The 24,305-nt window shown below is 40.1% G+C and overlaps 2 pseudogenes; both read right to left on the bottom strand.

The window, feature by feature from the left end:
• Positions 1–2,281: 2,281 nt before the first annotated feature.
• On the bottom strand, positions 2,282–3,271 carry LOC102510934 (annotated as a pseudogene).
• Positions 3,272–19,128: 15,857 nt separating this feature from the next.
• Positions 19,129–20,407, bottom strand: LOC102520767 (annotated as a pseudogene).
• Positions 20,408–24,305: the final 3,898 nt, after the last annotated feature.

The following is a 24,305-nucleotide window of genomic DNA, read 5'->3' as shown; positions in this document are numbered from 1 at the left end:
AAAGGGGTCATGGAAAGGTGGTGGGGAAAAGTGCAATTGTGACCACATGGCAGCTGCAAAAATGAAGAGACAGGATTCTCACGTGACTTCCTCGTTGAAGTGCATATGCATTCTGCATTTGTATTATGGACTAATTTCCTTCTTCTTCCATCTCTTCCTCCCACCATTTTTATTGAGGGTCTGGTCATGGTGATAAAAGTTGATGTTTACTCCACAATTTAGGGAAGTTTCAGACAGAATTATGACATTTTTGAGGAGGAATGGGATTGATAAGGGAACTCCAATCCAGGAAAAGATGAAATGTTCCTCTGAAATCTCTTCTAAATCCTGTGACGTGACTTTTCTCTTTGCCCACTGCCAGTTTCTTACTGCAGATCTCCCTAATGTCTCAGCAGTATCACTGGAGCAGCCCTCAAGCTGGTCTCCTTTTCTCCAATCTTTTCTTCCTTTGACTCACTTGCCAGAGGGATCATTTAAAAATATAAATTTCAAACAGCAATGCTCCTACTTAAAAATCTTTACTGATTGCTGTGAGGATAAAGTTCAAAGTAATTTAGCATTCGATGGCTTCCAAGCCCTGACTCCTCCCTGCCACCTGCTTCATCCTCACTACTTCCTGAGTCTTCTCTGCCCGCAAGTGAGCCTCCAGCACGTTTCTGAACTCTCATCTCTCTTCCAGCTCAGCGCCTCACAAGTTGCTCCTTTGCTGAGGTTGCTTGTCATCTAGATAAATTGTTTTCGCTTGTCTGGTCCCCATGCAGACCTTTTTCTGGTCCTTTCATACAGGAAGATTTCTGTAGTCACCCCTGAAGGATTCTCATTTCTGGGAAGCTTCTACTGTATCCCTGCTATAAGGTCATATCCCCATCAGGATTGTATGTTAACTATCATCTCTCAAGAGCCATACATGCCACTGACACCTCCGCTGATATTTCTGAATGAACAACAAGCCCCCGAGCACTGAAAACTTTGGGGTGCCTGCCTATATTGCAAAATTTAGTACTGATACTTTTAAGTAAGTTTACAATGTTGAATGGACTTTGGATTATATGCAACTTCAGTGAGATTGTGTGATAATGTGTTCATAGACGGAAAGACTGCACATCACCTGACCTAAAGAAAAGACAATGGAAGAAAGGACTTTGAGACATCTTTAAGGGAGTGAGATGAGCTACCATCACATTCTTTCTCCTCTTTGCCCATCCTTATCCTTTGTACTGTTATTTCTTCCCAGACCCCTTTTACCTTATTTAAGCTCTCTCTCAGAGGTGAGGTCTACTCTCAGACTACTCCAGCTGAGTAGATTTACAAAGATCAGTGAGGGCCCTGCTGTGTGTGGGAGGCAGGAGGGGAGACTGGAGGGTGACATCTGCCCAGCTGACTGAACTATCCTGAGTCCCCAATTTAAGACAATATTAAAGTTGTCTTATCTTTCACTTCCTTTGGCTGAGGAATCTGTCCTTCCTTAGATTAACTACACTTTTAATGTTGTGTATATAATTTCCTGTTTTGTGTGCTTATTTATTTCTAAGATCTCAGAAAAAGAGATTTTAGATTTTTCAGAGAATGTACAGTTTTAAGATTTAAATGGTACCCATTACACATGCAGTAAAATTTCTCTCAAACTGTCTATACAGTATCAAGAAGAGTTTGAAATGCAACTTTTCCTTGACCAGTAAGCGCTTGATGTACAAATACCTTCAGTTATATGAGTGTAAAACAAGACCTTTAATGGATTCTTCCACTGGCTTACCTCCAGCACTCAGAGGCTGTTATGTCCACATGTCATAGGTCCAGCACAGAAACATTTTAATCAGCCTTGAGAGCAATACTCTCCTAGGAACAGTGACTCACACAAGTATTGGATGTAGATACATAGCACATACATTATTTTATATAAGTCTAAAATGTGAAAATATTTTTGTTCCCAATGGAAACACTATAACCTTGTACCGTGTAAGAACCAGTGATCCAAAATAAGATTCATGAATAGATTCATGATTACAAACAATATGACAAATAAAGATGGCAAATAATTTTTTTTTCAATTATTCTCAGGCTATATGAGCAGAAACAAGCAAGCACAAGAAGTTCTATTATAGCAGTTCTTAATTTCTCTGAACATGGTGCTGTGATATAAAAGGTCCCTGCCTTAACACCTCTACCTAACTCCTCAGCCTCCTACCCAAGTACACCAGTACATGCTTCATCACCTCCTCCCTGGTTGCCATGGCAATGAAGCTGATGTTTGTCATATCTGAGTTGGGTGGGAGAACACAAAGGCAAAGCTCTTTTCTCTAAGTGATGCTCATGATTCATTAAGTTGCCAGTTTTGACGTTAATTCAGATAATTGCCCTAGTAGTTTCTGCCAGGCCCCCTTCACTTCCTTATTCCTGACACTGTAAATCAGGGGGTTCAGCATGGGTGTCAAAATGGCATAGAAGAGAAAGACCAACTTCTCCTGAAGGACAGAGGGGCTGGAACTGGGCTGGACATAAGTGAAAATGGCCATGCCATAGCACAGGACAACCACCGTCAGGTGGAGGCGCAGGTGTGGAAGGCCTTCTCTCTCCCCTCCGTGGACCGGATCTTGAGGATGGTGGAGATGATCTTGATGTAGGACAAGAGAACCAGGCAGAAAGGGGTCATCAGCAACACACTGCTAGAAACCACGATTGCAACCTCATTGGAGGACGTGTCCACACAGGCCAGCCTGACCACAGCTAGGACTTCACAGGATATGTGATCAATATACTTGTTTGTGCACATGGGCAACTGAAAGGTGATGGTGGTCTGCAGGAGAGAGTTGACAGAGCCACTGACCCAGGATGTGACGGCCAACCTAGCACAGAGCCCTCCGTGCATGACGACCGATTATCTCAGGGGGTCACACACAGCCACGTAGCAGTCGTAGGCCATCACTGCCAGGAGAACAAACTCAATCCCACCCAGGCCCAGGGAGAAAAATAGCTGGGCTGCACAGCTCACAGGTGGGATTCCTTTATGTTCTGCAAGAAAATGCACCAGCATCTGAGGGATGATGCTTGTGGCATAAGAGACATCAACAATGGAGAGGTTGGTGAGGAAGAAATACATGGGGGTGTGGAGCCGGCTGTCCAATCTGATCAGAAGAACAATGAGGAAGTTTCCCAGCACTGTCACCAGGTACATGAGCGAGAACAGGACAAAGAGAGACACCTGAGTGTTCTGGTCACTGGACAGGCCAAGGAGAATAAACTCTCTCACCCAAGTCTGGTTATCTATTCCCATTAAAAAATGTAAGGATTATTAATCTGCAGAGAGAGTCAGAAATAACGGAAGCCGTTGAATCACAGAACCACAAAGATAAAAGAAATTTTATCAATACATACTGCATACAACTGACCATCCTTGGTCTAATGTTTAAGATCACTTGTGGGCCAGGATGACAGGCTCTATTCTGAATACACTGTATCCATTCTGCATCACGAGAACAGGCCAGTGTCTTGATAAGGACATGATGTGGTCCCTGGGGGACTCAGGTAAAGCCTGATGATAACGCAGTACAATTTCAGGAGCTCCACATCTTTACCAACTTACCTCAGATTCTAGGGCAAGAAAAGGATGGCAGGTAATAATGGTAAAATGACAAACAGTGAAGAAAAACTTGGTTGGGAAGTTACAAAAACTACCTAATTATGTCAACTGGACCCATCATGATGAAATGGAAAAGTCAATCATAAAAGGAGATACTGGGAGAAGGCAGGGGCTTGTGAAAAGATCTGGTATCAGAGAACATAGGTCTGAAAACTGATTTTATTTACCAGCTATGTGATTTTGCCTTAGTGACAAACTTTTATATATGAAACAAGACAATTTTATACAACTCCTGAGCACATTCAAGCTCAAATGTAGGTAACTTACGGAGAAAGTACTTTGTGCACTGTTCCTGGGAGTAGTACCACAGGAGTACGGGTGTTAGTAGTAACATGACTTCTGTCTCAGGGTGAGCAAAGCAGCAAACATGATTTTCACATGCGCCCCACCTCCCACAGATTCAGACATAAATGATACTGGAGGCAAGTTTTAACAGAACTCAGGGCTTGGAATAGTTGGGTCACTCTGAGGACCTGGGGGACCACTTGTCTTTCTGATAGTCGGGGTCTCTTCAGCCTCGGTCTGATACGATGGGGTAGATGGTTGTGACTGTATCTTGTTTTTTTTTCATTTTTCTCTTTTCAACTTGCTGTTTAAGAATCTACCTTTTTATATTGGCTCAAAATTAAAGACATAAGAGTGTGGATACTCGGCTTTATAATGACAAGAGAGGAAGGAAAGCAAGGATCCGAGCACCCTTATTCTTTGCAGAGAAGGAGGTATGAATTCAGGTAGGTGTACAGTGGAATGGAGTCGACACTTCGTTTTTTTCACCCACAAAGCACTTTTCCAGTGGAACTGTATGTTATCATCTCAATTTTGAAATTTAATCAGAAACCATTTATATGTCTTAAATATTTTTATAGGACTGATTCATTCATATTATTTCTCCATGTCTGCCTAATTCACCAACTTTCCTTTTCTTGCGGTGTACAAAATAAGGGAAAGTAGGAGACAAGGTGGTAAGAGGGTTTGAGGGCAGAAACGGAGGTTCTTGTGTTGTCCCCAGACCCGGAGGAGTTAGGATGGGGTCTCTGAGCAGAAAACTGAGTACTGTCTAGGCTTCAGCTCTCTCCCCTCTGTCAAAATTAATCAAGGGAAACCCTCATTAAAATGGAGAAAGGAGACAAGACGGGGCGTCTGAGCAGACCATCAATATAAATTGCTGAAAGAATGTCGATTACAGATCTTGAAGAAGAATCATCAACAGAATGAATCGCCTGTTACAAGCCCCAACAGGAAAAGACACACACTGCATCTCCTGTAAGAAAGCAGCTACCCCAGCAACTCAGCCGATGAGAAACTGTCATCAATCTAAATTCTCACTGTTCTCCAAAGGACTTTTGTTCAAAACCACCCTTTCCAGCATCCTCCTTTTTCTCTATAAAATGAGGTTCCTCTCCTTTGTTTGTGGGACTTGCCTATGGCTTTTGTCTCAAATTACAACTCCTCTTGCTATTCCCAAATAAACCCATTTTGCTGGTAAAATAGCGGTTTTATTTTTAAGGTCAAAACCTGGTGAAGGACAAAACAAAGCAAGTAGGTCTAGAAATGCCCTTCTGTTTCATGGTTCAGATGCAGATATTTTTATAAACCTGTTTCCTAATGTTCTCAAACCTGACCTCTCCTTTTATGTTCCTCCTCTGCAGCTCTATCAAGATACTACTAACACCACCCTCACTTTGCTTTTCTTCAATCAAGGTCAGACTCAGAAAACATCTGCATGCCTCAAAGAGGGCATTGAAATTTAATTCTAAAACTACAGGAAACTTTAATTTTAAAAATAGGTTAACTGTTGCTGAATAAATAGCAGATCCATAGCAAAAATCAGGTATTTCTTTTTCTATTAATACGGCAAATATCCATCAAGTGCCATCTTTGCCAGATGCTGGTGTTTCAAGGTGACTATTATGCTTATCTGTATTCAAAGGCCTGATCCATCCACAAAACAGAGCATCATCACATCATCTGTTCCCCTGGTGAATGTGCAAGGTGCCTGGAGAACACGCCAGACCATGCCTCCCTCTGCTCCTCGGACTCACCCTGCACATCTCTCTAACATAGCTTTTGCCTCATTGCAAGTGACAGTATCACATCTTATTGCAAGTATGAGCTTCAGAATCTAATAATTTCTGCTTTGAATTCATTCTCTTCCACTTTCTGAAACAAGCCATTTGGTCTCCATGAGTCTCCTAATTCTTCATCTGTAAAATGTGGATAGTATCGGCCAGTTGAAAAGATCACTGGTGAAATTAAGGGGGTTGAGGATCCAACATTCCTATTCTAGTGACTGAATTAAGGCAGGTACCCACCCCTTGGTGATGATAATTGATCAAAGCCTTGATTTCATGCTCCCCCCCCCCCCTTTCAGGATCTTATTCCTTCATTTAGTGTCTCTCTTTGCCATCCTGGGGTTTCTCCTACTCCCAATCGACTCCTTTTCCCTCATTACAAAACTTATAAAGACTTCTCAACATGGAGAGAGGAATCTTTGCTATTTATCATTCTAATTATTTCCTCCATTCACATCCAGAGTTCTCAAATGATTGGTGTCCACTTGCCAGGCTTATCTCCTCCGAATGTTTATCTTTAAGGCCATGGAAATGTAGTTTTCACCTTCACTAATCCATAGAAACTCTTTAAGGTCACTCTTGGCTTTCTAGGCATCAAACCGGGAGACTGTCATTTGATTTTCATTGTCATCTTTTAACAATGTTAACTAATTACTCCTTCCTACTCTCTCAACTCTGTCATTGACTTCTGATCTGACTTTCCTCCAATTATTCCTCATCTGCATTCTCGAGTAGTTTTTCTAAACTCTCCTCCTCCATTAGAGAATTTTGTTAAGTTTGTGTGCTCAGTTTGTACTCCTCATTCTATACTTATTTTTTCTTGAAGAGTTTGTGATTTCTAACTACAATTATTATCAACTATATGCAGCTCACCCTCAATTCTGCACTTACCTCCTAGACTTGCCTCCAAAGGTGCAGATGCTTTCACCAGCAACGTAACGAATGTTTCATAAACATCTCACCAGCGTCTCCACTCAGCTCCCCACACACTGTATTCCTTCCCGACATCATGTCTGTCAATGGAACTAAAAGTTCTCCCACTCTCCCGATATACCTTGTCTGGATTTTTTTCCTCCTTCTCATCACTCCACTGAATAAATTCTCTTTTACTTAATCTTCAAATAAGTAAATAAATCTTTGGTTTTTAATTACATATCTTCCATCTTTCACTGAGGGTTCACTCACACTTACATTTGCCCTTATCAGTCCCACCTTGCGGAGTGCAAGGGCTTCCTTGCAAACTTCCCTGATGTAACCTCTACCCACTCCATACCTCCTACACACGCCCTCCTCATTAGTCATGCAAAAGACTAATGTACTCATATCACTGTCATACACAAACAGATCCATGATGTCCAAGTGTATGCAGAACTAAGTTTATTCTGAACAGAATCCCCACACACTCCACAATCTCCAGCTGCCCTACTTCTAAATGTTATCATCTGTAGTGTTATCGTGCTGTGTTTTACAGCAAAGCATTTTATTAAAATAGCGGAAATATCCTTCATTGATAAGTTACCTGATTATTTTTAACCCAAGGCTTCAAACACCATGCTTTATTTCAAAATTATTTATATCCAAATACAGCTTTTAACCACACTCACATAGTCCCTTCTGGGACTCAGAGTAGATAATAAATAAAATAGAAATAGCAGCAGCATTCAGAAATCCAAATGAAGGAGGAAGCACATGTTCATCAGATGCTTTTAACACAACGCACAGTTAATACTGTCTCCATATTTCTTTGGGATCAGCCACGTTTGAACAGAGCTGGGTTTCCATCCTGGCTTGGGGTGGAGAGTGGACTAGTACCTAACAATGTGCTTCATATCTCACTGCTCCCATCAGGAAGCCAGAGCTTGGTCTGCTCAGCCCAAACTCATTTGCAGGATATTTAACTCTACCTAAATTGTGTGTGTGTGTGTGTGTGTGTGTGTGTGTGTGTGTGTGTGTGTGAAGTCAAATAACTAAGGGGGAAATGTGAGAATACTCGCACCACTTGTCTGCACAAACAAGACAACAAAAACCTTAGTACATGCTGGTCATGCAGCTGATGTTCAAAACCAGGACTGAACAATGACCATCGTTAAGAGCCAGATTGTTTAGGTCTTGCTTCAGTACAAGTGTGTTTTGTATTCTCTTCTCAGTATCCATTTTAACTCTGGCTAATTCATCTTTTTTCCAGGTTCATAGTGCTCCATTAATAAAGAAACAAAATTCCATTTTACATCTTTTGGGTTGTATCATGCTCACACTCAACAAATCTCAAACCACACCTCTCCATTTGTCCTGAGCTTTCTTTTATCTACTCAAAAATAAACAATCCATGCTGCCAGTTCAGAACATAGTACTGAATGAATGATGTAACCCTGTGGTTTATCTCCTTAGATATGAGCACCATGAAGGAAGGATGTCTTCATGCCTGTGTTTTATGAATTATGGTGGATGTGGGAAAAGTGCTGTGGCCATAATTAGTAGAGCCCACTGTGTAACTTAATATTACAGATGCCATTGAAATAGTCCATGAAAAATTCTCTCTCTAAAGTACTGTTACTAATGCCTGAAATCCGCTACTTTTTTGTTGAGCATTGTCCTTTTGACGAAATGTTTAAATGTGAAATAACATTAAATAGGGAATTTAAAACACAAAGCACCTAATCTTATTGTAAACCCGTATGTGAATGACATGGAAATTGCAGGAAAAGTCAGAGGTGAGGTATGAACAGCAAGACCAAATTTTATCAGTTAAAATATTACCTGCACAGACCCTGGTTAAAACTACCTCCATGTTCCTTCTCCCATTATCCAGTAATTATTAGTTACATAAATATCAGGCCGAAATATTCTTTTCCTGATGACAAAGGAATAAAAAGTAGGTGAATGTATTTCTCACACAACACCATTTACATGACAAAATACCTCTAATTTAAAAGTTAAATTTTAGTCAGTCATTGTCTTTGTTGTATAAAAGTGAATTTATTCATTGATTCCATGGGAACTGTTATAGTCTCTGGATTATAAAACTTGATGGAAATTGTAACAAGTTAAATGTTATTTTTCAACCTATTCTACCTCCATAAATTCAGCCACAATTATTTTTCCTATTATTTCAATCTTCTACTTCTTAATAACATCTTTAGCTGAAAATACACATCACCTGAACAAGATGAAGAGTGTAAAATTCTGACAACCATGCTAGCTGGTATTAAACCAGGACCAGTCTTCATGTGAGGGGCTGGAGGAGGAAGATAAAATTTGGCTTTAGCGTGCTCCTGTCCCCCTTTCTCTGGGTCTGTCCTCCAACTCTTCATCTATGGGTCAAAGAGTTTCATCTCGGTAACTCACCACACCAAGGCCTCCTTCCAATAGAAATGGCCCATGCTCAAAGGTTGCCCTTTCCTCTTCTTAAAAAGAGTGTCAGGAAAGTTAAGATCTTAAGTTAAATATATTTCTACTGGTAAATTCTCCGGCAGTAATTTTTGGTAAAATTTGTAAACACCTGGTAACTTATAGTCATGGAAATCAGGCATCTCCAACTAGTCTGTTATAATTTACTTAAACTCTGAGCAGGAGATCTCCCAGATGAAAGGCCCTCGAGGTCAAACTCCCTTATAGCTCTACAGTGCGCCCTTCAGGTGTAGCCCCGAGTGACCATGTGGCTTCTCAACATGAAGAACTCTTTAACTTTTTACCATTTCCTCCCCCACCTTCCCTGCTCTAGTAGTATGACTATGGCCTCGACTGAAACAGCAATTGCTCATCAGGAAAGATTAGAAAACTCACCCACAGACAAAATCAAACTGAATAATGACAGAACTTTCATTATGTGGATGTCACATAGACAGGATCATTACTTGCAGTTCTCTGGAGCTGTCTTCAGAGGCTAATGTTCCCATTTTTAAATCATTTTTTAATTGCATTAAGTTTCCATTGCTACTCTGTGAACAAACATTCCAAAATAGTCGACTAAATTTTGCAAAGATGGAAGTATTCAGGGCTTAATACATGGCTAACTTTTCTACCGGCAACACTTCATGACCACATTTTACTATCCTACCCTGGTGTATCAGACATTTAAAACTCTCTAACAGCATTTTCTAACTCCATTAGCTGTCTGCTTCAATAAGTCATCTCCTCCCTCTCCTCCGACGCTTGGAAACGAGAAGTATTGATTTGAAAAGGTTCAGGAATTATGCACACGATAGAAGTGCTCCTGAATACCTTACCTTCCAGAATTGTATTATATTTCAGAATAATAGTCTTCCCAATATCCATGCCAATTCAAAGACCACATAATTGGACAAAACCTTCAATCAGCCTCAAAAATCCCATCTGAAACATAGTGAGGCTTCGGGGTGAGCCTATTACCCATCCTATGTTCTATCTCGTTATAAAAAAGGTGCCCTGTAACTAAGGGATAAAAAGCCGAAGTCTTTTTCTCTCCTGAAAGTTTCATCAGTGCACACGTTTTGTAACACTCTTTTGAGTTGATCATATTGGACTTCTTATTAGAGTCCTCGACAGTCTTGGTTGATACAAAGAGACATCCTGAATACAAAAGCAGAGCACATGAAGGCGAGTCCCACACGTAAAGATATGTTCTCGTCCATGCTGATCAAAATAAAGCAAACCATACCTTTACACAGTTGTCAATGAAAGTGCACTTTAATTTAGACAAATCGTCACCTGATCTGTGGCTGAATGTATGGTTCTTGTATACACTGAATGCATTTATCATGGGCAGGAATATTTGCATCATCCTAATGTTTAGAACAGAGAGCCCAAGACCAGTGGGATGGGTGATTTCTCAAAAAATGGTTTTATATCTTCAGAAGGCAGTTAGGTTTCTTCTACTGTCTGGATTTGGCTGCCTGGGTTTTCACATAATCAACAATTATAGAAACCAAGCTTCTCCAGTAAATGCAAACCAGGAATCCTTTGATGATTTGTGTTATCATCACATCATTTTGTAAATGCTCACCTTCTTCATATGTCTTGTTCTATAGGTAAGACCAGGGCATTCCTCTGCAGTGTAATGCCCCCAGTTAACCATGTCTCCACAGCATGATCCATCCCTACAGCCCATTCTAGAGTCACCAGCCTTGAGATGACAGTCAGGAGACCTCAACTCTAGTCCCACTTCACACTCTGAGTACTGTATGACTTTGAGTAATCCATTCCATCATCTTACATTTCTATTTCCTAAAACTCAAAGGAAAATCAAGATACTCTGTATGTATGCTCCCAGGGAAATAACTGAGATAACAGACTTCATAGCACTCAACAATTTATCTTTTTTGGAAAAGTAATACACTTCTACTACATCTTCATGAATGTAAGCACCTTACTATCATTTTACAGATCTTGGTTTGTTCCTTAGCATCTCACTCAATTACGCTAGAATTCAGCCATAGTATCTCCAGTTTCTAAATATTAATCATTCTCTTCCTCCTTGCCTCTGTTCCACTATTACTCTTTCTGCCAGTACTAATGTTTGGAATTGAGAACCTTGAGAACAGAAATATACCTAAGCCCCCAAGTTCTATAAAGCAGAATTACTTCATTACCTTCGCCATACTTATGAGGGTGAAAAGATTTCAAGCATTCATGGTTCACATCACTGATCTAAAATCTCTAACAAATCAGGATAAGTTCCATTTCTGCCTCCATACCTCTATTTACACACACTCTCTGTGGATACCTCTGTCAGAGCTTTCAGTCACTGATTAGTGCCAGACAAAACAGGTATGTCTCCTCCAGTCTAGGTCTGTGTTGGTTTCTAAAGAGTGCTTCCCCCAACAAAGTGATGGACCAGAGAGAGGTCCAGGCCCCTTGGCTCCCGGACTAAGGACTACCTGGGACTACTTTAGCCTGGGAGGGAAGCTGCTGGGAGGGAGTTCACGGGTGCCCCACAATTGGCTCAGACGCAGACCCAGGGAGGTTTCTCAGTGGCTGAAGTCAGCGATGTGGGCTGACAGATTCCGCTCGGGAGCTGTATGCAGTAGAGTCTTCAGTTGCTGCCACCACTGCTAATTCTCAAGGGCAGGCCCTTGATGCTACCCTTCCTCTCTCTGTGCAAGACAGTTCCCTCCACCCTCCTCAAACTGAAACACTCCACCAAAGCCTTAGGCCATCGAAAAACTCAGTGAAGCCAGGTTTTAGGAAATTCTCCTATAGCCCAAACTGATTTTAGCCCTCATGCCCCTACTGTAGTGAGCAGTGACTAGGCCTGCATCCACCAGGTGAAGAGCAAGGATCCTCTTCTGCTCCAAGATGCCCTTACCTCTCCTTCTGGAGACAAAAGAGTTGTTTTCACTCCCCTGAAATATGTGCCAGGAGTGTAGTGGGCTGTTGTGAGCACTGCATTTTAGATGGACACCCGAGTACACTGCTTCATGGTACTGTTTAAGTTCCAAAACTTGTTGCAATATTGCAATATTATAAGACATTAAAAACTCCAAATAAAATGTACAAAAATAACATTTTACGGTATCCAAATAAAAAAAAAAAAGGAAAAGAGGATGCAAAGTCCTTAAATACAGAGTGTGAACTTTGTATACCTCTTTAAATTTTTGATATTTATCCAAAGATTCAGTGTAATTCTGACAGAATACAGTTAATTTATCAGTCTCTGAAATATTCATTAGGCATCATACTCCCTTCAAATGAATCATTTATCCATTTGTTTATTCAGCTACCAAGTGAAGTGCCCAGTAATTCTCAGCGCCACCATTTGCCCGACCGTCTACAACCATCTCAATGCGCTCTCGTCCCTTTGCTCATCTGCTCATCCAACCATTTATGCATTTCCTCATCCACATGCCCACTCATCTCTTTACCTAACGTCCATTCATTATTGGCCAGGTCTCTTATACTCACTCAACATACCATCCTTCTGCTCACCTGCTGGCGTATTCCATCATGTACCCTTGGCTTCTGACGTCACAGCACCAGTGCCTCTGGATGTCCCAGGCAATAGAATTTCACTCCTCACCTGAATTCCCAAACTCTCACAGAATGGACAGGTTGGTTGCATATTTGCTCTGAGCAAAGTTAGAAAAATTCCATTACCATGAGGGTTCAGGGTTCTGGTCACAGTATCTAGGACTTCACATCACTACTGGTTTCAGACAACAGAGGTCAACTCCTAAAGGCCAAGCTTTTACCAAGGACTCATAGCCCTCTCGGCCACTCCTCTCAAAACCTGGGGAAATCTTCCTCCTCATCCAACCTCTATCATTCAGCAAGTTACATCAGCTCTCACTTCAAAGTGTCTGTTACATGGACCCTTCCTTTCTGTGATTAGTGCTGCTGGTCTCAGTTATTTTAGCATTTTGTTCCTAATTGTGACATAATTTAGTGCCTTTCAAAGTGTGGTAGGCTTCATTCTACGCAGACTTGCTGAATCAGAAACCATGCAGGTAAGATCCAGCAGACTGTGTTTTAAGGAGCCTCTCAGGTTTTCTGATGGAATAAAACACTTTTCAGGTGTTTCTGAGAGAATAAAATTTGAGAACTACTGAACAATTTACTCTGTAGACCACTGTCACATTAATTTTCACCACAACACTTTTTTTCTACCATTAACCACTCCACAAATATTTGATCTAAAGTTTCCAATGACTTTAATGCCATATCTCAACTACCTAAGAGAGAATTGTAAAGTCAACGAGAGTCTCCACAATTTGAGAATTTCCCTGCTTCTCCCTCATGTGAGCCCCTACAATTCTAAAATTCTTGCTGTTCCCCCAAACAGGAAATGCTATCTTCTACCCGGGAAGTTTATCTCATATATGTCTACCTAGAAATTGAAATAGTTCTTCAAGAAGCATTTGTGTCAGACACACTTACATATGTTATCAATACGTATCCTTGGGTTTGTAAGAAGAGCATGAATATAACACATTATTTGCTCCAAAATTATACATATAATTTGGGTAAGCTGCTTCCAAAAAGTGGATTCTCTGACTTAAAATTCCTTAGCTTAAAAAACATTATTTGCACTGTTATATATTACTGAGCTGTAAATTATCACCCACATCCCCCATGTATACTCTATCTTTAAAACTGACCTTAAAAAAATTGAAAATGTCAACTGTGATGCAGGATATTTACAGTGGAAAGGTTATGTGTCTGTTGCAGGGGGTTGGGGGCAGATATAATATATGGGAACTCACTGTCCTTTCTGCTCAAACTTGGCTGTGATTTTAAAACTGCTCTATTAAAGAAAGTCTTCTTAAAAGAAAGAAACTGAGCTTGCTCTAGCTTCCACTTAGGTTGTAGAAAGCTGGAAGGAATAATGATTCCATCCTAAAGCAAGGAAAGTTTTGATAATCTACAAAATCATAATTCTTGAAATCATTAGTAAACTAAGGCTGCATGGCAAACAAACAGAATGAAATCTCAGAAAAGATAGGTACCTCCAGAAAGAGATAGGATGTGAGCTCTTACTTACCTGGACCAGAGCATGGAAGGGAAATAGGGCTCCCCAACTAACTGGTGAGAACTGCTTTCACAAACTGCTAACATTTGAGTGTGGGCTACTGTCAGTATAGAATGGCTGAGGGCCACAGCAAAAAAAGAAGTTCCCACCAATACTCAATATTTTCTCCACAGGCTTAGAACAGCCCTCACAAGAACACTTAGGGGAAAAGTGGAAAATCAGAGAAAGCCTGCACAGTGTCTGCCTAGGTGAAGGCAGCCACAGTCGCTGCAGGGAGCAGAGGGAACGCTCCAACCGCCAAAGCACCTTCATTATGGAACAAAAGCCTGAAGCCACTGGGGGAAGGGCAGCAATCCCTGTTTTCCTCAGAGAAAGTTGAAGATTCATTAAAGATGGAAAACAGAAAAATAACAGAAATACATAAATTCTCATGTGGGGTCTTTGGGGCAGGGAATCACTCTGCACATAGACCAGGAGCCGTCTACCTCCTCACTATGCAGAAACTGCAAGACCGCTAAGAAAGCCCCAACCCTGAGGCACAGGGGAAAAGGATGTGCCCAAGCCTGAGACAGACTCAGGACCACAGAGGATAAGCCCTCACCCTCCGTCACCAGGCTAGCAAGAACGGAGGGACATGTGACAGCAGTTTACCATGGATTAGAGAGACCATGTGGACAGACACACTCTGTGACATGCAGTCTCACAGGGAGAGCTTAAACTGAGGGAGGAACAGAAATGCTGGAAAAATCCTCCAATGACTGAATATCCCACCCTAAATACAAATAACTCTTCAGAAACACAGAAAAAATGGAATTGATGTTGCACTGAGGATAACCATAGCAACACAAAACCCAAACCAAGCTCCACCCAGGACTGCACTGATTCCAGTTTCTTCACAAGACTACATGAAACAGAAGAGATGTGTCCATTTCAAGGTAGAATGCTATTTATCTCCGCATCTATTATTGTACACACAAAATGTCTGCGTTCCAGTCAGAATTAAAGGTCAGAAGAAAAGGCAAGAAAATGTACACTGTGCTGAACAAAGAAATTTTAAAAAGCAGAATCAGATATACTTGGATTATAAGAACTACCGCACGGGGGTTTCAAGTAACTCATAAATGAGTTAAAATATCTAGCAGAAAATACGGACAGTGTCCTAAGTCCTTAGGGAAATTCAACAGAGAATTGAAAACTATATGGAAGAATTAAACGGAAATGCTAGACATGAAAGGCACAGCCACAGAAACAAAGATTGCTTATGAGTAGACTCAATAGAGCCAAGAAACAGCCAGTGAGGATAAAGATAAGTCAGTAGAAGTCAGCAAAACTGGAGCATAAAGAGGAAAAACTGTAATCATAAAAAGAGAAAAGAGCCTCCTGGGCCTGTGGGACAATAACAAACAATCTAACCTGCCTGAAATTGGAAAACTCCACAAAGAAAACGGCGACAGAATTACAGGAAGTAGCAAAGAGATAATGTCTGAAAAAGAAAACAGTAAAAGAAATCAAAGCACAAATCCAAGAAACTCAGCCAAATAGAATTGAAAAATAAACAAAGAATAAAAACCTAGAGACACGATGTTCTAACTGTATACAAGCCAAAAGTAAAGTGAAAATACTGAAGGCAGCCCGAGATGAACAGATACACCACGTACAGAAGAACGAAGATCTAAACTAAAGCAGAATTCATCTCAGAAACTATGCAAACCAGAAGACACATGAGGGACGTTTTTAGAGATCAGGGATGTGAGAAGATTGTCAACAAAGAATTGTTTATGTAGAGAAGGCATCTTTTGAATGAAGGAGAAATAAAGGTATTTTAAGGCGAACAAACTGAATATTTTCCAGCAGCATTTCACAAGAGACGTTGATGAACTCTTCAGAGAAATAATTTCCATTATAAGGCAAGAAATGTAAGAGATGGGGTCGTATACTGTATCACGTCAGTAAGGAAGCTACTGAAGATTACTAGGGTCATGTGGAAGGACTACGTGTCCAAGCTGAGTAGGTTCTGTGGTGGGCTGAGTGATGACCCCCTGCAGGTGTCTGTCCTCGTTCCTAGGATCCGTGAATATGCTGCCTTTTATGTTAAAGAAACTGGCACATGTATTAAATTAAGGATCTATCCTGGATAACCTTAATGGTCCCGTGCAATAAGAAGAATTCTTAAAGAGAGATGAGAGCAGTGTCAGAAGAAAGACGTGAAAACGGAGGCAGAGGATCAGATTCAGAGAGAGGTTTCCTGTGCTGCTGACCTTGAAGGTGGGAGAAGGGGCCATAAGCAAAGAAGTGGAGGCTGGGTGAAGGCAACGGGCTCACGGGAGGAAGAGTGAAGAGTCGCAAACGTTTCGACCAGGTGCAGAAATGAGAATCAGCATGTTCACACATTTTTTTCTTCAAGTGTCATGTGTATGTTTGACATGTGTACGCTTGTATCTTTGACTGATTTTCTGCTTCTTTCATCTCCTTTTCCTACCATTTTATACACTGTGTGCTCCTGGCGGTATGTTTTGCTGTTTACTTCATAATTTACAGAAAATACAGGGAGGTTTATAACACTTAGAGGAGGTGGTAGGTCCATATAGGAATTCCAATCTGGGAAAACATGAAATGTTCCTCTGAAACCTTTTATCATGTGGCTTTACTTGACTTTTCTCTTTGCCCATTGCCACTATCTTAGTTCAGAGTCCATTTATGTCTCAATCACTGAGCAGCCCCCTACATGGTCTCCTTGTCTCTCATCTCTTCTTCCTTTGACTCCTTTGCAAGAGTGATAATTGATGGACATAGAAAACAAACTATGGTTACCAAAGAGGAAGGAGGGGCGTAGGGATAAATTAGGAGTTTGGGATTAACATATACACACTACTATATATAAAATAGATAAACAACAAGGACCTACTGTAGAGCACAGGGAACTATATTCAATTTCTTGTATTAACATACAATGGAAAAGAAATGGGAGAAAATATTTGTGTATATATGTATGTATGTGTATAACTGAATTGCTTTGCTGTACACCTGAAACTCACATTGTAAATCAACTACACTTCAATTAAAAAAAATTTTTAAGTGATAATTCAGAAATGTCAATTTTATCAAGCCATGATTCTGCTTAAAAATCTTTACTGGATCCACAAGGCTATCAGATAAAGTTAAAAGATTATTTGACATCAGTGCCCTCCATGCTCGGACCCTTCTTTACCCGCCTGCCTCACTATCACAACTGCCTCAGTCTTCCCCGCCTTGCACGCGAGGCATCAGCACATTTTTGAACGCTCATATTTTAGCTCTACACTTTTCGCAGGTTGTTCCACTGGGTTGTTGTCATCTAGATAACTTTCTCGTTTTTCTGGGTCTCCACCTGAACTTTTTCTGGTCCTTTCATACAGAAGACTTCTGAAATCAGCCCTGAAGCCTTAGTCTCTGTGACTTTTATCACAGTGTTTTTTGTTTCATTGTCTGTCATCCCCTCGCAGGATCATATTATTGCCAGAACTGTATCATATGGATTGCTGTGTCTCAAAAACAATTCATTGTCATACACATAGTAGACTCTTCATGACCATTTACTGAATTAACGCCAAGAGACATTCAGCCCACCAGCACTGACATGTTTGTGGATGCTTACCTACAACACAAATTATAGAACTAAATTATTTTAAGGTAAAATTGATTATCAAGTGGGATTTCAGCTCTGCTTGAACACTGAGACTGTGTGACACATGTTCACAAACGGAAGAAGTGCACATCACCTGGTCTAGAGAAGAGACAGCAGGGGAAGGACTCTGAGATTTCAAGGGAGGATGAAGATGAGCTGCTATCATATTCTTTCATCTTTCTCCTTCCTTGTCTCTCGTACAATTATTTCTTCCCCTTGTTTTTCCTTATTTAGGCTTTTTCTGAGGTGAGGTCTACTCCAGAATAATCCAACTCACTAGATTTACAAAGATCAGTGAGGACCCCACTGTGTGTGAGGAGGGATGGGAGAAGGTGTTTAATGTGGAGCCTGGAGGGTGACATCTGCCCAGCTGATGGAACTATCCTGAGTCCCCGAATCCATATCAAAGTTGTCTTATCTTCCCTCAGTTTTCACTGAGGAATCTGCCTTTTCATAGGTTAACTACATAATTGATATATTTTATTCATTATTTCAAATTTTATGTGCTAATTCTGTATCTAACATAGGAAAAGAATTAGATTTATCACAGATTGGACAGTTTTAACATTTGAATAGTACTGCTTATAAATGCATGAAAATTCCTCTCACTTTGTATAACATCAAGGGAAGCTTGAGACTTCACTCTTCCTTGGCCAATAAGAGCCATGTGTACAAACACCTTTAGTTATATACTATCAATGTAAACATGAGATATTTAGATGATTCTTCCACTGAGTTACCTCCAGCATTGAGACAAAGTCTTTATGTCCACATGTCAGAGGTCCTGCACAAAACATTTAATTCAGCCTGGAGAGCAACATTCACCACAAGAGTGACTCACACAATTACTAGATGTGGATACATAAACCATATATTATTTTAAGTAAATCTAAAACGTGAAAGTGTTTTTGTTCCCAATGGAAACACAATAATCTCATTAAAAATTTGCATGTTTAAGAAACAGTGGTCCAAAGTAAGATCCATGTATAGATCCATGACTACAAACACTGTGATACATCACAACAGGAAATGATATATTTTTATCATTAATCTTGGGTTAAATGAATGGTGATTGAGTAGGTGTGGGAAGTTCTATTACAGTCGAGCTTAATTTCTCTGAACATGCTGCTGTGACATAAAAATACCTCCACATCCCATTTCCCAGCCACTCAGCCTCCCACCCGACATCACCAGCACACGTTTTGTCATCTCCTTCCTGGTTGCCAGGGTGATGCAGTTAATGCTTCAGATCTCAGCTGGGTGGGAGAACACAAAGGCAAAGCTCTTTTCTCTAAGTGATGCTCATGATTCATCAAGTTGCCAGTTTTGACGTTAATCCAGATAACTGCCCTAGTAGTTTCTGCCAGGCACCCCTCACTTCCTTATTCCTGAGACTATAAATCAGGGGGTTCAGCACAGGTATCAAAATGGCATAGAAGACAGAGACCAACTTCTCCTGAAGGACAGAGGGGCTGGAACTGGGCTGGACATAAGTGAAAATGGCCATGCCATAGCACAGGACAACCACTGTCAGGTGACAGGCGCAGGTGTGGAAGGCCTTCTCTCTCCCCTCCGTGGACCAGATCTTGAGGATGGTGGAGATGATCTTGATGTAGGACAAGAGAACCAGGCAGAAAGGGGTCATCAGCAACACAATGCTAGAAACCACGATTGCAACCTCATTGGAGGACGTGTCCACACAGGCCAGCCTGACCACAGCTAGGACTTCGCAGGATATGTGATCAATATACTTGTTTGTGCACATGGGCACATCACTGAAAGGTGATGGTGGTCTGCAGGAGAGAGTTGACAGAGCCACTGACCCAGGATGTGACGGCCAACCTAGCACAGAGCCCTCCGTGCATGACGACCGAGTATCTCAGGGGGTCACACACAGCCACGTAGCGGTCGTAGGCCATCACTGCCAGGAGAACAAACTCAATCCCACCCAGGCCCAGGGAGAAAAATAGCTGGGCTGCACAGCTCACAGGTGGGATTCCTTTACGTTCTGCAAGAAAATACACCAGCATCTGAGGGATGATGCTTGCGGCATAGGACATCAACAATGGAGAGGTTGGTGAGGAAGAAATACATGGGGGTGTGGAGCCGGCTGTCCAATCTGATCAGAAGAACAATGAGGAAGTTCCCCAGCACTGTCACCAGGTACGTGACCAAGGACAGGACAAACAGAGAGACCTGAGTGTCCCAGTCACTGGACAAGAGAAAACAGAATAAACTCTCTCACCCAAGTCTGGTTATCTGTTCCTGTTAAATGTGAAGATTTTTAATCTGTGGAGGAAATCAGAGCCAACCAATTGAGTCAAAAAAAAAATAAAAATAACTTTTTGTGACTATATACTGTATACAACTGGCTGGTCTTAGATGTTTCTGATTATTCTTGATCCAGAATGACTGGCTTGATCCTAATGTGCATTATATCTATGCTGCATAAGAGAACATACCTTACATATCATACAGGGGTATGACGTGGTCTCCAGGAGACCCAGCTAAAGCCTAAAGATAATGCAGTTACAATCTTAGGGGCTCTACGTCTTCATCAGCTCACCTCGGATGTAGGGTGAGAAGAGCATGCTTGGCGACAATGGTGGGGAAAATGATAAACAACGAAGAAAAACATGATTGCAAAGTGTAAAAACTAACTTAAATATGTCAACTGTATTTATCATGATATAAATATATCATGGGTAAATCTGTTACAAAAGAAAATATTGAGAAGAGGCAGGGGCTTCTGAAAACATCTGGAATCAGAGAACCTAGGTCTGAATCCTGATTTTATTTACCAGCTATGTGATTTTGGTTTAGTGATAAATTCTTATATATGAAACAAATAATACTATACAACTTACAAAAACATTTAAGCTCAAAAGAAGAAACTCATGGGGAATGTACTTAAACTGTTAACTGGCAGTGGTACTATAATAGGATGGATATTGGTGGTAACATGACCTCTGCCCAGGGGAAAGTAGCAAACATGATTTATCACACGCATACCCTCCAAAAAATCAGACATAAATAATTTGGGGGGCCAACTTTTTTTTTCTTTCCTCATGATTTTCTAAAATTTGATTGTAATTGACCTACAACACCAAGTTAGTTCCAGATGAACAATACAGTGGTTTGACATTTCTATATGTTACAAACTGATCACCATGATACGTATAATTACTGTCACCACGCAAAGGTATTACGATATTATTAACTACACTCCTGATGCTGCACATTTCATCCCCATGACTCATTTGTTTGGCAGCTGAAAGTTTGTACCCTTTAATGGCCCTCATCTTTTTCACTCTACCCGCTACCTACTTCCCCTTGACAACCATCTATTTGTTTTCTGTGTCTGTGAAATTCTTTCTGTTTCGTTATGTTTATTCATTTGTTTTGTTGATTCTACATATAAGTGAAATCATATGGTATTTGTCTTTCTATGACTTATTTCACTTAGCACAATATCCTCTACGCCCATTAATGTTGTCACAAAGGCAAGATTTAATTCTTTCTAATAGCTGAGTTGTGTGTGTATATAAACACCTAAGTCCCACATCTTCTTTATCCACTCATCTATTGATGGACACCTTGGTTGCTTCCAAATCTTGGCTATTGTAAATAACATTATTTTAAAAAAATACATACAGACCTCTCAAAATGGAGACAGGAATATTTCCTATGAACTTACGATTCTAAATCTTGCTTCTTTTCATATATGAAATGTTTAGTGTCCACTTTCTGGATTCATCTCCTTCTAACATTCATCCAAAGATCATGAAAATTTCCACCCTCATTACTTATAGAATTTTGAAATGAAAGTTACTAATAACTTACGATCACCTACTGTCATTAAGTCCAGACTTTCATTTTCATTCTTCACTTAATTTATAACAATGTTAACTATGACCACCTTCAAACTCTCAGTTCTATCATACACTTCTGTCCTGAATTTACGCCAATATAATTTTCCTCACCTGCATTCTTCAGTAAGTTTTCTACATCCTCCTACTCCACTACTGTCAGAATTTTGTAACTTTCCATGCTGAGAATTTGTACTCTATATAGATTTTGGTTTCTGAAGGGTTTGTGATTTGTAATAATAATTATGGACTATATATAGCTCAGCCCTCAATTCTATATTTTCCTTCTAGACTTCCCTCTAAAGGTCCAGATGCTTTCCCCAGCAGCTTAATGCATATTTCTAAGTATCTCACCAAAATCTCCACTCATCTCCCCACACAATGTATTCCTTCCCGACTTCTTCCAATGTCTGCCAATGGAACTAAAATTCTCCACTCTCCAATACATCCTGTTTGACTTTTTTCCTCCTCCTCACCACTCCACAGAATAAATCCTCACTTATTGAATCCTCAAATGAGTAAATAAACAGTTTTTTAAATTACATATTTCCCATCTTCCCTTTACTGCCCACATCAACCCCACCTTGTGGAGTGCAAAGGCTTCCCTGTAAACTTCCCTGATGTAACCTCTACCTATTTTATACCTCCACCTATTTTATACCTCTTCACATGCCCTACACATTAATCATGCAAAAGACAAATTTATTCACATTCCTTCCATGCACAAACAGATCTATGATGTCTAAATGTATACAGAATTAAGTTTATCCTGAACAGAAGAATCTCCACATAATTTACATTCTGGTCTTGCCTTACTTCGAAATTTTATTTTATTTTCTGTAGCATTTATTATCAGACGGTATGTTTTACAGCAAAGTATTTTATTAGAATAACCCATTAATACTGAAGTACCTTTCACTGATATGTTAAGATTCTTTCTAACTTATCAAGGCTACTATTTATTTCTAAAAATCACTGTCCTTTCCAAAATCATTAATATCCAAATATACATTTTGTCATACTCAAATAGTCACTTTGAGGCCCCATGGTAGATAAAGAAAATAGAAATAGTATCATCATTTGAGAAGCAAAATAAAGGAGAAAATATGTGCTTACCAGATTCTCTTAGCACAGCATGCAGTTAACACTGTCTTCATATTACTTTAGGATCAGCTCCATTGGAACAGACCCAGTTTCTATCCTGGCCTAGTGCCTGAGAATGTGCTTCAAATCCCACTGCTCCTGTCAGGAAGCCTCTCAGCCCAAACTACTTTGTTAGATATTTAGTTCTACCTTACTATGTGTTTTTTTGGAGTCAGATAACTATAGGGGAAATGTGGGAATATTTGCTCCATTTGTCTATATAAATAAGACAACAAAAATCTCAGTGCGGGCTGGTCATGCAGCTGATGTTCAAAACTAGGGCTGAACAGTGACCACAGTTAAGAGCCAGATCTGCTTAGCTCTTCCTTCTGTACAAATGTGTTTTGTATTCTCTTCTCAGCATTTGTCCTAATTCTACTACTTTACCTTTTTTTGTCAGGTCCGTAATGCTCCTTTAATAAACAACAAAATCCTCTTTTGCATATTTTGGGTCTTATCACGCTCACACTCAAAAAATCTCAAGCCACAACTCTCAATATGTTCTGAGCTTTGTCTGTCTATTCAAAAATAAACAGTCTATGCTGCCTGTTCACAACATAGTACCAAAAAATGACAGCCCTGTGGTTCATCTCCTCAGGTATGAGCACCATGAAGGAAGGACTCCTTCATGTCTTTGTTTTATGAATTACACTGGAGGCAGGAAAATTATTGCGGTGGCCACAAAGAGTAGGCACACTATGTGACTTAATATTAAAGGTGTCATTGAAATAGTCAATAAAAAATCATCCCCTTAAAGCACTGTTATTAATGCAGGAAATCTGTTACTATTATGCTGAGCATTGTCCCTTTGGTGAAATGTTTAAATATGAAATAACATTAAATAAGAAGTTTAGAATATAAAGTATCTAATTCATTTTAAACTAATATGTGAATGACACTGAATTGGCAGGTAAAGTCAGGGGTGAGGTATAGAGAGCAAGACCAACTTTTATCAGTTAAAATATGACCTTTTCAGACCCTAAGTTATAACTACCTCCACATGCCTTCTCGCATTTTCCAATAATTATCAGTTACATAACTATCAGGACTGAAATGTTCTTCTCTTGATGACAAAGATATAAAGACAAAAAGTAGGTGTACAGATTTTTTTCATACAACTCCTTTTACATGACAAAATGCGACAGATTTAAAAGATAAATTTTAGTCAATCATTCTTTTTTTATAAAAGTAAATATATTCATTGATTCCATGGAAGCTGTTATAGTCTTTGGATTATAAAACAAAGTAATTATAACAAATTAAATGTCACTTTTCAACCTATTCTACCTCCATAAATTCAACCACAATTATTTTTCCTATTGTTTCCATCTCCAACTACCAGATGACATCTTTAGCTGAAAGTATGTGTCACCCGAACAATAAGATGACACATGAACAATTCTGACAACCATGGTAGATGATATTAAAAGCAGAACTAATCTTGTGCGGGGATTTGGGGGAGGTAGATAAAATTTAG

Source organism: Camelus ferus, chromosome 7, assembly GCF_009834535.1.
Source record: "Camelus ferus isolate YT-003-E chromosome 7, BCGSAC_Cfer_1.0, whole genome shotgun sequence".
Taxonomy (NCBI): domain Eukaryota; kingdom Metazoa; phylum Chordata; class Mammalia; order Artiodactyla; family Camelidae; genus Camelus; species Camelus ferus.
The sequence above is the reverse complement of the archived record's forward strand: the minus strand, read 5'-3'. Positions and strand labels throughout refer to the sequence as shown.